Source organism: Felis catus, chromosome C1 (genome assembly GCF_018350175.1).
Source record: "Felis catus isolate Fca126 chromosome C1, F.catus_Fca126_mat1.0, whole genome shotgun sequence".
Classification (NCBI taxonomy): Eukaryota; Metazoa; Chordata; class Mammalia; order Carnivora; family Felidae; genus Felis; species Felis catus.
The window spans coordinates 156,361,765-156,377,266 of NC_058375.1; the positions used below are offsets into that span (position 1 = coordinate 156,361,765).

At 37.5% G+C, this 15,502-nt stretch overlaps 1 pseudogene; it reads left to right on the forward strand.

Moving 5' to 3' along the window:
- The first annotated feature begins 3,190 nt into the window (after nt 1–3,190).
- The window catches only part of LOC123379107, a 49,291-nt pseudogene continuing 36,979 nt past the window's right edge, over nt 3,191–15,502 (forward strand).

Below are 15,502 nucleotides of genomic sequence, written 5' to 3' on the forward strand. Positions count from 1 at the left end.
TGTGGCCTAACATGTGACCTATCCTGGAGATTGTTCCATGTGCAATTGAAAAGAATGTATATTCTGTTGTTTGGAGATGGAATATTCTGTATATATCTGTTAAGTCCATATGATCTAATGTGTCATCCAAAGCCATTGTTACCTTGTTGATTTTCTGTGTGGACAACCTAATCATTGATGTAAGTGAGGTGTTAAAGTGCCCAACTACTTTTGTATTACTGTTAATTTCTCCCTTATATTTGTTTACATTTGCTTTATGTAGTTAGTGCTTCTATGTTGGTTGTGTAGATTGGTACAATTGTTATATCCTCTTGTTGGATTGATCCCTTTGTCATATGTAATGCCATTCTTTGTCTCTTGCTCCAGTATTTGTCTTAAAATCTATTTGGGGGGCACCTGGTGGCTTAGTCAGTTGAGTGTGTGACTCTTTTTTTTTTTTTAATTTTTTTTTTCAACGTTTATTTATTTTTGGGACAGAGAGAGACAGAGCATGAACGGGGGAGGGGCAGAGAGAGAGGGAGACACAGAATCGGAAACAGGCTCCAGGCTCTGAGCCATCAGCCCAGAGCCTGACGCGGGGCTCGAACTCACGGACCGTGAGATCGTGACCTGGCTGAAGTCGGACGCTTAACCAACTGCGCCACCCAGGCGCCCCGAGTGTGTGACTCTTGATTTTGACTTAAGTCATGATCCCAGGTTCCTGAGATTGAGTCTCATGTCAGACTCTGCACAGAGCATGGAGCCTGCTTAAGATTCTCTCTTTCTGTGTCTCTCTTTCTCTCACTCCCTCTCTTTCTGTCACTCTCTCTGCTTCTCTGTGCTCTCCCCCCACTTAGGTGCTCTCTCTTTCTAAAATAAAATTTTAAAAATTAAAAAAATAATCTAAAAAAATAAAATAAAGTCCATTTTGTCTCATATAAGTATTTCTATCCTGGCTTTTTTTTTTTTTTCTTTCATTTGCATGGAACATCTTTTTCCATCCCTTCACTTTCAGTTTGTATGTATCTTTAGGTCTGAAGTGAGTCTCTTTTAGGGAGCATATATATAAGTCTCTCTCTCTCTCTCTCTCTCTTATCCATTCAGTCACCCTATATCTTTTTTTTTTGTAGCATGTAATCCATTTGCATTTGAAGTAATTATTGATAAGTATGTACTTATTGCCATTTTGTTAATTGTTTTCAGGTTAGTTTTGTTCTTCTGTGTCCCTTTCTTCTTGCTCTTTTACCTGTGGTTTGATGGCCTCCATTAATGTTGTGCTTGGATTTCTCTTTATTTTTTGTGTATCTATTATTTTTTTGTTTGTGGTTACCATTGGTTTCATATATAATAACCTATGTGTATAGCAGTCTATAATAAGTTAATGGTCACTTAAGTTCAAACACATTCTAAAAGCAGTAAGTTTTTAGTACCATTCCATGTTTTATGTATTTGAAGTCATATTTTTACATCTTTTTATGTATCCCTTTACTAATTTTTGTGGATACAATTGATTTTACTACTTTATTGTTTAACTTCCATACTACCTTTATGAGTGACTAATCTATCTTTAGTATAAGTTTGCTTTTAGCAGTGAAGCTTTTTTCCTTTCATAATTTTCTTCTAGTTATGGCTTTTTCTTCCCACTTAAAGAAGTATCATTAACATTTCTGGTAAAGCTGGTTTAGTGGTGATGAACTTCACTTTTGTTTGGGAAGCTCTTTAGCTCTCCTTCAATTCTGAATGATAACCTTGTGAGTGGAGTATTCTTGGTTGTAAGGTCCTTTTCCCTTTTAATACTTTGAATAAATAGTGCCACTCCCTTCTGGCCTGTGAAGTTTCTGCTAAAAAATCAGCTGATAGCTTTGTGGTGTTTCCTTTGTATATGACTATTTTCTCTTGATGCTTTTAAGGTTATCTCTTTATTATTAATTATTGCAATTTTGATTATTATTGCTGTGGACCTCCTTGGGTTCATTTTGCTTGGGGCTGTCTGTGTTTCTGGACCTTGATGTCTCTTTCCTTCCCCAGATTAGAGAAGTTTTCAGCCATTATTTCTTTAAATAAGTTTTGCTTCCTTCTTTGTATCTTTTTCTGGGATACCTATAATGTGAGCGTTATTATGCTTGATATTGCAGAGGTCTTTTAAGCTATTCTTTTTTCTTTTTGCTGTGCAACTTGGGTGCTTTCTACTACCCTGTATTCCAGGTCACTGATCCATTTTTCTGCATCCTTTAATCTGCTACTGATTCCCTTTAGTGTATTTTTCATTTCATATATTGTATTCTCCAGCTCTGATTATTTTTTTAATGTTTATTTGTTTTTGAGAGAGAGGGGAAGAGACAGCTGCATGAGCGGGGGAGGGGAAGAGAGAGAGGAAGACAGAGGATCCCAAGCGGGCTCTGTGCTGACAGCAGAGATCCTGATGAGGGGCTCGAGCTCAAGAGCCATGAGATAATGACCTGAGCCAAAGTTGGACGCTTAACTGACGGAGCCACCCAGGTGCCCCCAACTGGTTATTTTTTATATTTTCTGTCTTTTTGTTGAAGTTGCCACTGAATTAATTCATTCTTTTTTTTTTAATTTAACATTTATTTATTTTGAGAAAAAGAGGCAGAGCGTGAGCAGGAGAGGGGGAGACACAGAATCTGAAGCAGGCTCCAGGCTCTGAGCAGTCAGCATAAAGCCCAACACGGCTCAAACTCACGAGTCATGAGATCATGACCTGAGTTGAAGTCGGACGCTTAACCGACTGAGCCACACAGGCACCCTTAATTCACTCTTTTCTTAAGTACGATGAGTATCTGAGAGACCATTACTTGGAACTGTGTATCAGATATATTGTTTTTCTCTGTTTCATTTTTTTGTTATATTCTTTTATTTGGGACATATTTCTCTGTTTCCTCATTTTGTCTAGCTCTCTGTGTTTGTTTCTATGTATTAGATAGATCAGCTATTTCTCCTGGTCTTGAAAGTACTGGCCTTATGTAGAAGAGATTCTGTTGTGCCCAGTAATGTAATGCCACTGATCACCAGAACCAGGCACTCCAGAAGTGTTCCCTGTGTGGGCTGCATATGCCCTACTGTTGTGGCTGAGCCATGATTGCTGTGGGCACACTGGTGGGTGGGGTTGGCCTTTAGACCAGCTGGCTGTAATAACCCACTGCCTGCTTTGGTACACTGGGAAGGGTTTGTTCCCATGCTGTTGAGAGGCATGGCTGTAGCCACCATAGGCTTGCTTGTGGTTCAGGCCAACACCCAGCCTTTCTGTCTGCAGTTAGTGTCTGTGACAGCTACACGCATACCAAAGGGCAGCACTTGCTCACTGCACATCCAGCTAAGAGGCCTGGCTGCAGGAAATGCCAGAACACTGGTGTGTGAGGTTATCTCCCTCCCTGTTCAGGGCAGGAGTTACTTTGGTGGGCCACTGGTCCTGTCAGGGGCTGCCTGCCAGGTGTGCTTGGGAAAGAGCAACTTCAGAAGGGTGCCTGTCCTGGCAGGTGGTTTGAAAGGGGCAGATTTACAGGAGAATGCTGGGGAAGGACATACTAACATGGTAGATACAGCATGTCAGAACTAGCTCCCACAGCATCTGGCTATCTAGGATGAGGGAGGGCAAGAAAAATGGCACCCACCAGCATTTTTGTTCCCAGAGAAGTTTCTTGCAGATCCCTGCCCCTCCAGCCTAAAAAGTAAGATTAATCAATACATCTCCTTATAGTATTTCCCAGGTGCTTTTCAGATGGCTGCTTCTGTGCTGTGTCTTCAGCCAAGTTATTTAGCATGCTGTCTCTTTAAGAGTGGGGATTTAGTTTCAGACATTATAGGGACCTGTCTTCCCAGTGCAGGTTCCTAGGGCTGAGGAGCGTTGTGTGGAGTCTGATCTTTCTCCTCTGTGCTTACAATGGCCCTTCCATTTGTGATTAGTTACCCCATGGTTTGGTTCCCGACCACATCTTTGCCCTTCCCCCCCTTTTGATGTGGCCTTTCCTCTATGTCTGATTGTGGAAGATCTACTCTGCCAGTTTTCAGAGTCAGTTGCAATAGTGTGTCAATGGGATGAGGTGAGTTCAGGATCCTCTGACTCTACCATCATCCCCCTCGGACTCTGAAGAGCCATTTATTATCTTCCCAGTATGAATATTCTGACGTGAACTCTAACTGTGCTCTTTACCCTTTTACTTTAGGACTGATATATCCTCACTGTGAGATTGTTAATGTTGGCTAAGAAATGAGTGATCATTAAAGATATCCCTTCATTTGTGACACCGAGAGTCTTTTATGAAGTATGAATCCTCACATGTTCTGCAAGTGATGCTGTATGAGTAATAGATTTCCAGTGTGTTAACTTCATTAAATTGCTTCTGCAGCATGAAATACATGGTCTCCCCCAGTAAGATTCCTTCTTCTGGAAAAAGAACTCACATGGGAGAAAAAAACCTATGTCTGTAATCAATGTGAGAGAGCCTCGGTGGCCATTCATTCTTCAAGCAACATAAGTGAATTCATACTCATGGAGGGAAACCATAAAGTCTCTATAGGAAAGCCTTCGATTTATACTGTATCCTTAGCATCAGAAATGTTATACTGGAGAGACACCATGTAAGTGAATGTGAAAGAACCTTCTTTCAGAGTGTGCATGTACACAGACACCAGAGAATTAACACAGGGTGATAAACTATATAAATATAATGAATGTGGAGAAGATGTCAGCTAAAGAGCTCAGTTTTATTCACACCAAAGAACACATGGTAGAAAAACTCTATGTCGGAAATCCTTGTGGAACAGCCTCCATTGATAATTTGTCCTTTAAAAAACATTAGCAGATTCACATGGGAGAGCAGCCCCCTTTCTCTAATCACTGTGGCAGGACCTTTAGTTAAGCTCTAGCCTTGGTATGCACAAGAAAACTCTGAATTCTAGTAACATGTAAAATAGGAAAGAATGTAGGAAAGACTTTACTGAGAGATAGGCACTTTAAAAACATACAGTTTCCAAAAGAGAGAGAGAGAGAGAGAGAGAGAGAGAGAGAGAGAGAGAGAGAGAGAGAGAGAGAGAGAGATGTATAATTTTTTAAATACTGAAAGACAGGGTATGGGGAAAAATCATAAGCCCTGGACTCGGGAGAAAAATTATAAAACATATATCCTAGAAATGTAAGCCTCCTAGTTTTTACATTCTTATTCTATACCTGGGCAAAAAAGGGGGCTGGCCACATGGATTCTAGTTTATTTTTTATAAAAAAAATTTTTTTAATGTTTATTTTTGAGAAAGAGAGACAGAGTGTGAGTTGGGGGAGGGGCTGAGAGAGAGGGAGATACAGAATCTGAAGCAGGCTCCAGGCTCTGATTTGTCAGCACAGAGCTTGACCCAGGGCTCAAACTCATGAACCATGAGATCATGAGATCATGACCTGAGCTGAAGTTGGACACTAAACTGACTGAGCCACCCAGGTGTCCCATGGATTCTAGTTTAATAAAGACTGTTAGATAATAAACTAAAAGTTATACTGAGACTTTAAAATATTTCTGGTGGGTTAGATTTGTTGTCTAGTCTGCCACAGTTAATATTTAGTGTAATTTCATTGTGATTGAAGAATGTTGCCTGTTTGCATTTTACTTTTTGGAATTGATTGAGTTTGAGTTGATACCTTACTAAATGATTTATTTTTATAAATGCCTCATAATTATTTGGAAAAGAATAGGTCATCTTTGTTGGATGGGTATGAATTGCTCTGTCTTTCCATTTTGGTCTCTGTCTTTCTCCATCTCTTCCTCACACACACATAGTCTCACACACAGGCTCCCTTAATCCAAGCCACTGTTACGTCTCATCTTGACTCCTACGGTAACACTTAACTAATCTCCCTGTCCAACATTTGACCCTGTGTACTCTACGTGGTCAGAAGAATCCTTTTGAAAATGACTTATATAATGTCACTTCTCTGCTCAAAACCTTCATCTCACTCAAAACAAAATTCAAAGTGCCTAACAAGGCCTGTAGTGACTTACACCATCTGGCCCCTGACATCTCCTCTGACTTCTCCTACTCCGTTTCTCCTTTTGCTAACTGCTCTACTCACACTGGCTCCCTTGCCCTTCCTTCAACCTGCAAAGTATAGTCTCGCCCTAGGTGTTTTACTGTACCACTCCCTCCCTGCTACACTCTTCCTCAGACATGTTATAGGACATGCTCTCATTATTTCCAGGTCTCTACTAATGTGTTATTTAGGAGTCCTTCCTTTGCCAACCTGTCTAACCTTTGCTAACACCTACCTATCCCTTTATGCTGATTTAATTGTATTCATTGCTCTTAATCATCACATAGAACACTATGTTTATATGTTACTATATATTTATTTGTTATTTATTTAATATATTTGTGTATTGTCTGTCTCCTTTCACTGGAATACAAACTACATTGCTATATCCCTAGGTCCTAGAACACTGCATTTACTCAATAAATATTTGGTTAATGAATGTAACCCACTCGCATCTTTCTGTTTGCATACAGGTAAAATCTCTAACACCCTAATATGAGAGATACGGTGGGGCTTCTAATCATCCATTTTGCTTTGACCTTGCAGTCTCTAATTCAGGAACATACTCTCTGCTTCAGTACTGTAGGCTAACTACTACATTGATATTTGGAAGTATTGTTCTTGAAATCTGTCCCTGAGGTTAGCAGCACACTGGTTTCTGGATATACAGTCTTCATCATTCATACTGTAAAGAAATAAAAGGCAATAAAGAAATAAAAGGCAGCTGAGATGTGTTCCCTAATATTAAAAATGGAGGGAAACAATGGCATGGTCCTGGTGGCATTATGGAGAAACATTGTATATGTTCTTTTCTCTTGGGGAATGTATCCCCAGGATATTTAGTAGACTTTCATTTAATCTTTTATTAAGGGTCTCTCTTGAGGGATAGAAGGTTCTGGATATCTGAACTCCCACTAGGTGGAGCACTTTCCACATCAAGGGGTTCTGGAAACCTTCCCTGAAGTCACTAACTCCTATAGTGATAAGTGAGCATTCATTCATGCCTTATGATTTTGAGTGGGATAAATTGGACCTAAAAGGTGAGGTGTTTCAGCATTTGCAAGTATATTCCCTACTTAAGCACAAAAGTCTATGAACACTAATTCCAATGAGTCCTGTATGAATTGTCCTTAAGTTAAGCTTCCTGTGTGGGTAGGACATTCTGCCAGAAGCAGAAGGCACAAATTTTCCATTTTTGGATCTGATAACTTCTGCAATTGTAGGGGGTGGAAATCACTGTCTAGATTAGTTTTAAAATTTATGTCCCCATTCATATATATGATGTTCTCAAAAGCAGGGAGATACTCACAGAGTAAGGCCAATTTTATCTTCTGACCTTGAACCTAGAGAACCACACATTACTTATGAACTCACTACCCAAGTAATATTTTAAGGCTTGGAAGTAGGTCTAGTCCATCTGTTCAACTAGCTTTTGCCTTTCTTCTTTATCACTTGAAATGATGGAGGTAATGGAGATTTTCCTAGTGTCACACATTCCTCAGCCACAGTGAAATCCCCAAATGCTTAGCCATTTCTTCTCCAAGAGTACTGATGCCACCATTGAGTCCCAGACTGCCTTCACTCTCAATGGGAAATGATTTCCATGACCTGAGCTAGAGAAATTCACATCTTTATTGCTGATGTCTGATTCTTAATAGACATTGGAAAATTATAGTCTGGAAGAGTAGACCTGTTGTCCCTAATCCAGTTCACTGTGAAACAGGATGTTTAATGGGGTGCTAGTAGTAGTTTCTAGTGAAGCCAAAGTGACAAAGTAGAAAACAATAGGTGACAATTTCTCCTATGTTCTAAAATAAGTTATGAGACTATTTGCATATGCCTTGCATAGGAGGTTTTCAACTTTTGGCTAACTGGTCAATTGTAAAAGAGGATAGAGAAGATGAAAGGAGATTGGAGAGAAAATGTCTTTGTAAAAAGTTGTTGAAATGCTATGGCATATCCCCACATTCAACATGACAGGGGAAGGGAAGAGCTTTTTCTCTAACCTTAACCTCAAATAGATTGAGGGAAGTTTCAAAGAGATCATTCAGATGCCTGAAAGAACCAAAGGACAAGAAATGGAAGTTTCTTACAGAAGCCCAGTAGAAGGCTGTGATTTTTGAGAATAATCGCTTTCTCAAAGACATAAAAATACATGTTTCCTGTGGATATATGCACAGAGAGTTGTGTGGAATTCTCTTATTAGTATTATTCCTAAGAGTACAACCTGGAGTTTTGGTAAAATTCCAAAAGAGATTTTCTCATGGGCTCAGACTGTTGAGAACCAAAATGTGCAGTGGTGGTGATGGGGTTGGGGGTGTCATCATCATCAGCCCCCTGGAAACTACATCAAAAATTTCAGCAAGAGATTCCAACCAATGAATATCCTTCATGGAACCCACAAAGTACACTGAAAAGTACAAGTCAGCATATAACATATACCAAGCTAAGAGAGAACTGAATCCAGCTTACAACTCTTTTCATTTAAGGAGCTATTCTCTGCTCCTTATTAATCTCTACAACCTTTCCAGCTTCAGAGTATTGGCATTCCAGTGAACTGGTGTGGGTAGAGAGAGAGTAGCTTCAAATGGGGCAACAGAGTAGAAGTAACTATGCCCATCTTTCTCCTTGAAATGTTTCCATCTAGAGCATACAGAAGGACTTTGTATTATCTAAAATAGAACAAATGAGAGATGGAATTTGCCTGAGATTTTATCCAAGGACAAAAAAAGACTTGCCCTCAAGAGTGAATTTTCAGAAGCAGTCATGAAAAACAATTGCCTTATTTTGCCTTTTTATTCTGCCCTTTGAATATGCCACGTACATTTTATATATTTACATATATAATATATAAATATACATATATACTATAATATATATTATACATACATTATACATTGTATATAATTTGTACGCACATTATATGTTACATGCATATGTATATACATATATGTATATACATTGTTCATTTTCTTATTTAAATCCTTTACATCCTGAATAGGTTTTGCTTTTATTTTCTGATACCTGAGATAGTAGTGTGAAATTCATTGTGATTGTTGTTTTGTCAAGTTTCTTCTACACTAACAAGTTTTTCCTTCTATATTTTAAAGCTATATTGTTTGATCCAAAAGGTTTCTGTTATTTATTTTATCTTAGACCACTTTAATTTTTTTCAATCCTAATTTTCACATCAATATTATAAACTCTGCTTGTTTTCTATTAATGTTTTCTTAATATGTTATTTTATATTACCTTATTTTCAAACTTATGTTATTTTGTAGGCTCTTGGGTTTGGATATACACACATTTTGCCTAATCTGAGAATTAGTATTTAAAATTACAGATATCTTTTGGTATTATTTCTGCCATCTTATTCTAGTTTATTTCCCTAGTAGTAAAAACTACCCTTAAGTTTTTAAATTAAAAAATAGAATTTGAGAGAGAGAGAGAATGCAAATGGAGGAGAGGGGCAGAGGGAAAGAGAGAGAGAATCTTAAGCAGGCTCCACTCTCATTGCAGAGCCTGACATGGGCTTCCCTTAAATTTTTAATAGACATGTTTAAACATATATTTTGTTATCAGTGAACACATCTAATCAGTAACCTCTCCTGTGAATGAGCAAAGATTTACTAAATTTTTTAGGTATTTATTTTTCCTCTCTATTTACTTTCACATTTTGTAGCAATTGTTCATAATTTTAGTTGCAGTATATTATACTATGTATTTGCATTATGAATCCTTAGGTAATAAAAACAGTATATTTCACAGGTACAATATAAATAATTATTTGGAATTAAATAAATGTTTTCCTTATATCTTAGGTTACCTGTCTTTTATCTCTTGTATTTTTGTTTTGTTTTGTTATTTTGACAGATATCAGCAAGAAAAACTATTAAATGCCCATGAATCATAATATTTTGAGGTTTTAAATACATTATGAATATAAAAATGAGGCTCTGTGCTGACAGCTTACAGCCTGAAGCCTGTCCTCTGCTTGTGCTTACTCTTGCTCGCTCTCTCTCTCTCAAAAATAAATAAGTAAACATTTTTTTAAAAGCGTAACATAAGATTTTTTTTTTGCTTATGGAAAGAACATTTTCTATATGGTTTTAATGATTTTTTTTCTTTTTTCAGTTCTTAATTTTGTTGGTCTATGTGTTTTCTTTTTTTTTTAATATTGGCCTTTATATTTTCTTTGATTATTTCTTCTCCATTTTCTCTGTTGTCTCTCTCTGGAATGGCCATTTTGCTGGTTATTGGACATCTTAAATCAGTTCTCCATATCTCATAGCTTTTCTCTCAAATTTTTGCCTTTCCTTTTGCATTGTGTTCGGACAATTTCTTCTTTCACCTTTCCCTGTCCCTAACTTAATCTTTTCATTTGCTCTTTTTCTCTATTCCCTTCCAGCCTTAGTCATTATTTTATTCAGTCTTCTTGTTGATTCTTTAGAAACAATGATCACGATTACTTTTTGAGAATTCTAATTGGATATGTTTGGTCATTGGTATTATAAAGGATGGAATGTAGGTAGACCTTTTCTAGTTGCTAGACTGGGCTTATTTATCTCTAGAGGCCTAGGATAGTACATGTATTACGATTAGAGAATCCCTGGCTGTCATGCTTTGGATAGAAAGTATTTGGTCAAATGGATTCTAGTATGAAATGCTCTGCATAGTTGAATTTCACCATTTATGAAGAAAGCTAAAAGTTGCCTGGAGCATGACTCCATTTTTGACTTAGTTTCTAGCACCCAGAGTATGACTCTCTGGAGGCAGATTGTTCTATTGTTAAAACAGAGAGCTAGCTGTTCTTTCATTTTTAGCTGGTTTGAACTCTGAGGCCAGCAATTCTGAGAGCAGGGGAATTAAACAGATTTGTACAGCCCTTTTATTAATGGGTCCACTGATTGCCCCCAGTTCCTACTGCTTCATCTTATATTTGTAACAAGGGTCTTCTTAAAACACTTTTTGGCAGTTCTGTTTTTTAAACTATTGTGATTTCGTAAATTTTGCTTGGCTTTTCCACCAATCTCATAACATATATATGTTATTTTGCAGAATTTCTCCAATATTTGATTTGATAGGCATCCTTTCTCATTCATCATTAGTATACTGGATTTATTCTTACTTTTATTTATATTTTAACATTTTAGCGGAATTAGGAAAGAAAAAATATACAGATGCCCTTCGGGTTTTAGTAACTCAGATTATTGGATTTAGATATCTGATTATTAAACAGCAGGTATCTCTTTATATTAATGTAAGATGTCTTGTAATATTTACAGAATAATCATTTGAAACAGTTGTGATTCTGATATCCAGTTCTCTGAACTATTTTACTTGCAGATAGTAGAAGTAGGATGTTTTGTTATTTATGACTTCTCCTTCTCACATTTGTTAACTTTTACTGAGGAGATACATTGAAAATCTGCCAAGATAACACATTCAGAAGCAGAAATACTCAGGAAGAATATCAGCTGCATTGCCTTTGCTTCCTGAATTCCAGATCAAAACATTCAGTCAGATGCTTTCCTCCTACTCAAACAAAGGAGATTGCCAGGGTGTAGAAGGGGAAAGAATCAATGTTCTTTTGCTACTACTAGCAAATAATGGCAATGACTCCTCCTCATATCTGCATCTTATAACTTATTAAAACAAGTAAGCATTAAAGATATGATTTAAGGTGGGAATTCTACTGGAAAACGGTCATAGCATAGCATCCTAAACACAGTTATTCTGTTATCAAGCAGTTGTGTTTGGAGGCGATCGTATCTGCAAAGCTTGTTTTCAAATCATTCCCAAGTGGTAGCTCTTCCTTTCTGAGGTACTTAATGGATCAGGATCATGGACTCTTATTGATAAGCAGGTATTTTCCACCTTAAACTTTTCCCTTAAATAATAGAAGGATCTTTTATTCCCTTGCTCTACAAAAACATGACCATTTAGGGACTTGTTATTTATTAAAAAAGAAAGAAAAACAAATGTGCACTGGGTAATTTCTAAAATAAGTCACTCTTCCTGGGAGAGACTCCCAGCCATGCAACCTTCAGAATGAAAACAAAAATGAATGAATGATTTAGGAGTAATATTGTTTTCGATTTTGATGTGAGTTAAAAAGTGAAAGTTATTCAGAATATTCTTTCATTCAAATTAATCTTCCCTGGATCCTTCATACATTATTCAGAATGCTGTGGTAGAATGACCAATTCCACATGAATGCTGGATGGTTTATTTTCTTCTAAATAGAGCCTCTGCCAGCTGCATGAATAACCATAACTCAATGACAAATTTTTTAAATGTAAAATATTTTTTAAAAATATTATTCCTATTCCTTTTTAGTAACTACTTTTATTGCCATACTGGTTTCTTTTTTTTTTGTTTTTCAATGTTTATTTATTTTTGGGACAGAGAGAGACAGAGCATGAACGGGGGAGGGGCAGAGAGAGAGGGAGACACAGAATCGGAAACAGGCTCCAGGCTCTGAGCCATCAGCCCAGAGCCCGACGCGGGGCTCGAACTCACGGACCGTGAGATCGTGACCTGGTTGAAGTCGGACGCTTAACCGACTGCGCCACCCAGGCGCCCCTCCATGCTGGTTTCTAAGTGACTGAATAACAGCATAGATTTATCAAAGAAAGAATTGCCACTCTTCTAGTATTTTTGGACTAGATGATTAATTTTAAAATAGTTCATATTTTGTAAACAAGGCGTAATCATGGCTATCTGCGTCTCTCAGGAGTATTTGAAATATTAATTTTTGATGAAAGAGAGAGAGGTGACAAAGTAGTCACAGTGGAAAGCTGCCTACCTGTGGAGTCAGGGGCTCATTTTGTTCAGTCTGGGTGGGGCTCAGAAATGTACACTTTTAGTATTATTTAGAGATGCAGATATAAGAATTGTACTTTGAGAAACATTAAAGCATAGCGCTCTTCAAACTTAAATGGGAAAAAAGAATCAACTAAGTTCAGATTCAGTAGGTTCTGGGTTTTCCCTGAGATTCTAAATTTCTTGAAGAGCTCCCAGATAATGCCAATGCTGCTGATTCAGAAATACCCTGAGTAGCACAAGGTGTCGAGACTGGGCTTCAGCTTCACAAATCCAAAATCTCAACTTTGTCAGTTCACAGAATTTGATCGTGAAAAGACAACACACAACAACCAAAGAGATAAGAGACTGATGTATAAGCCAAATTACCAGCTTAATGATTGCCCTGGTTCTTAACCCTGAGTACTGTGAGATTCACATATAGATTGTCAATATATACAGAATTGACCCCAATTCCAGAGAATTCTGATTTAATCGGTCTGCAGTGGTAGTGACATGCATAGTTAAAACTTACCAGGTGATTCTGATATTCAGCCACATTGAGGACTGTTGATTAACATTGCAAAATAGATCAGATGCCAATGTCAATTGATCACCATGCTCCTTCCTGAAGAGATGTCTACATGGGGAGCCAATATGAAGTTGGTGGCTCACCTGAGGAAGTAGAAATCACAACAGAAGGGGTTAAATAACCAAGCGGCTAACCTCATCAAGTCTGTTAGGTATCCTTTCACGAAAGAATACACCTGAGAGACGGGGTAGTGTTCAGGTAGACCCCTTTGGTGCCCTTCTTCATTTCCTATATTCTTGCATTCTGAGTTCCCACTGTCTGTATACGAAGGCAGACTATCCCACCTCTGGTATTCTTCTTCATTCTTGGAAACATATTTTTAGTATTAGCTCATGCAAGACTTATACTTTGTTTATTTCTGTTTACTGAATCTTGTATTTCCAGCTCCCCCAAATTCTTAGTCCTCTTGATTAAAAGTGGACATTTCAACATCACCTCCATGGTTCACTTCATAGTTCTCATGCCTTAGGGTAGATTTTCTTTGTATATGACATGTATTTTCTGTTATATTTCTCACTTTTTGGGTTTCTTCTTTGACACACACCTGCTGACTTTGTATTTCCTAAATCTTTTGTTCAGAATCAATTAGATGAATACATGAAATGCACAGTATATATTCTGCTAATTTTCACCAAGTTGATGCAATAGCTGTAATATTTGAAGACAAAACTGAAATGAGATTGAGTAGAATGTATTTTAGTTTAGGGTCATAGAACAGTACTACATTTTTCTGTCATTTAGAAAAAGTGTTTAACATAAAACTGAAATGATATGTACAAAGGCACGTTCTTACAAAGGCACTTCAACCTGAGCACTGGACAAGTGCCAGTGGACCATTTGACTTTTTATTTTAAGTGGGAAAATGGCTGAACAAGAATTATTCTTTTTGGGAGGGGGTAAACTTTTACTACCATTAAACTCAATGGAAGTTTTAACAACATATCATTTTGAAGACATAAAAGGAAAGAGGTAGTAATCAGAATTTCTTTGTGAAGTTCTGTCAGACTAATTGAATTTTCCTCTCTGTCAGAATGATAGGACTGATATATCAGTTGAAGTAACAGCTGTAATTTACCTTGACTTTAAATGAGCTTCAGCTTCTACTTGTTTGGCATACAAATTACAGATTTTTAAAAATAAAAATAGTCTAGACTAGAATCTTGCATGGTTGGAGTTTTACTTATCCATACCAGATACTTATCCAAAATTACCTAAGATATTTTATCTATGTGATATATTTGTATATACTTGACACACAATTGCAGATGAACCACTGTTATATAGTAATAACAGGAATATTATGTGTGGGTGTGTATGTGTGTAAATCACAGACGAAGCCAAGAATCTGCTAGTGGAATATTAACTTGGCTTGAGATACCAGTCCTGACTTTCTAAAGAAGCCATAGCATATGGCAATAGAGCCCAGAAATGGATAGTGTATTAATCAGTTTTCCCCAGAGAACAGAGCCAATAGTACACACGTATGATGGAGTGATGGGATTCTTATTTTGCTCCCCTATCTTGAAACCCATCAAAATCAACAAAACTAAAATATTTAGATCCTCAGAAAGTGGGGTGAAGCCTGAATCTGGCCTGGAGAGTGGCAGGTATTCTCTATATGTATGTTACATTTGTTGTTTTTAACATAGTAAAGATATGTATATTAAGAAATTGGCTCATGTGATGATTATGGAGGCTGAAAAGTCCCGTGATCTATCTTCAAGCAAAAGATCCAGGAAAGGCAGTGGGGTAGTTCAGTCCATTTTTGAGTACCTGAAAAGCAGGAGAGAAGAGGCCATAAGTCCCAGTCAGAAGGCAGAAGACTTAACAGCACAGCTCAAGCAGTCAAGCTGAGGAAGGGAATTCTCCCTTCCTCCACCATGTTGTTCTACTCAGGTTCTCAGTGGATTGAATGATGCCCATCGGTATCAGGGAGAGCAATCTGCTTTATTCAGTCCAGATTCAAATGCTAATTTTACCTGGAAATATTCTCACAGACACACCCAGAAATAATGTTTAGCCAAATATCTGGGCACCCCATGACCCAGTCAAGTTGACACATCAAATCAACTGTCACATATAGCTACATC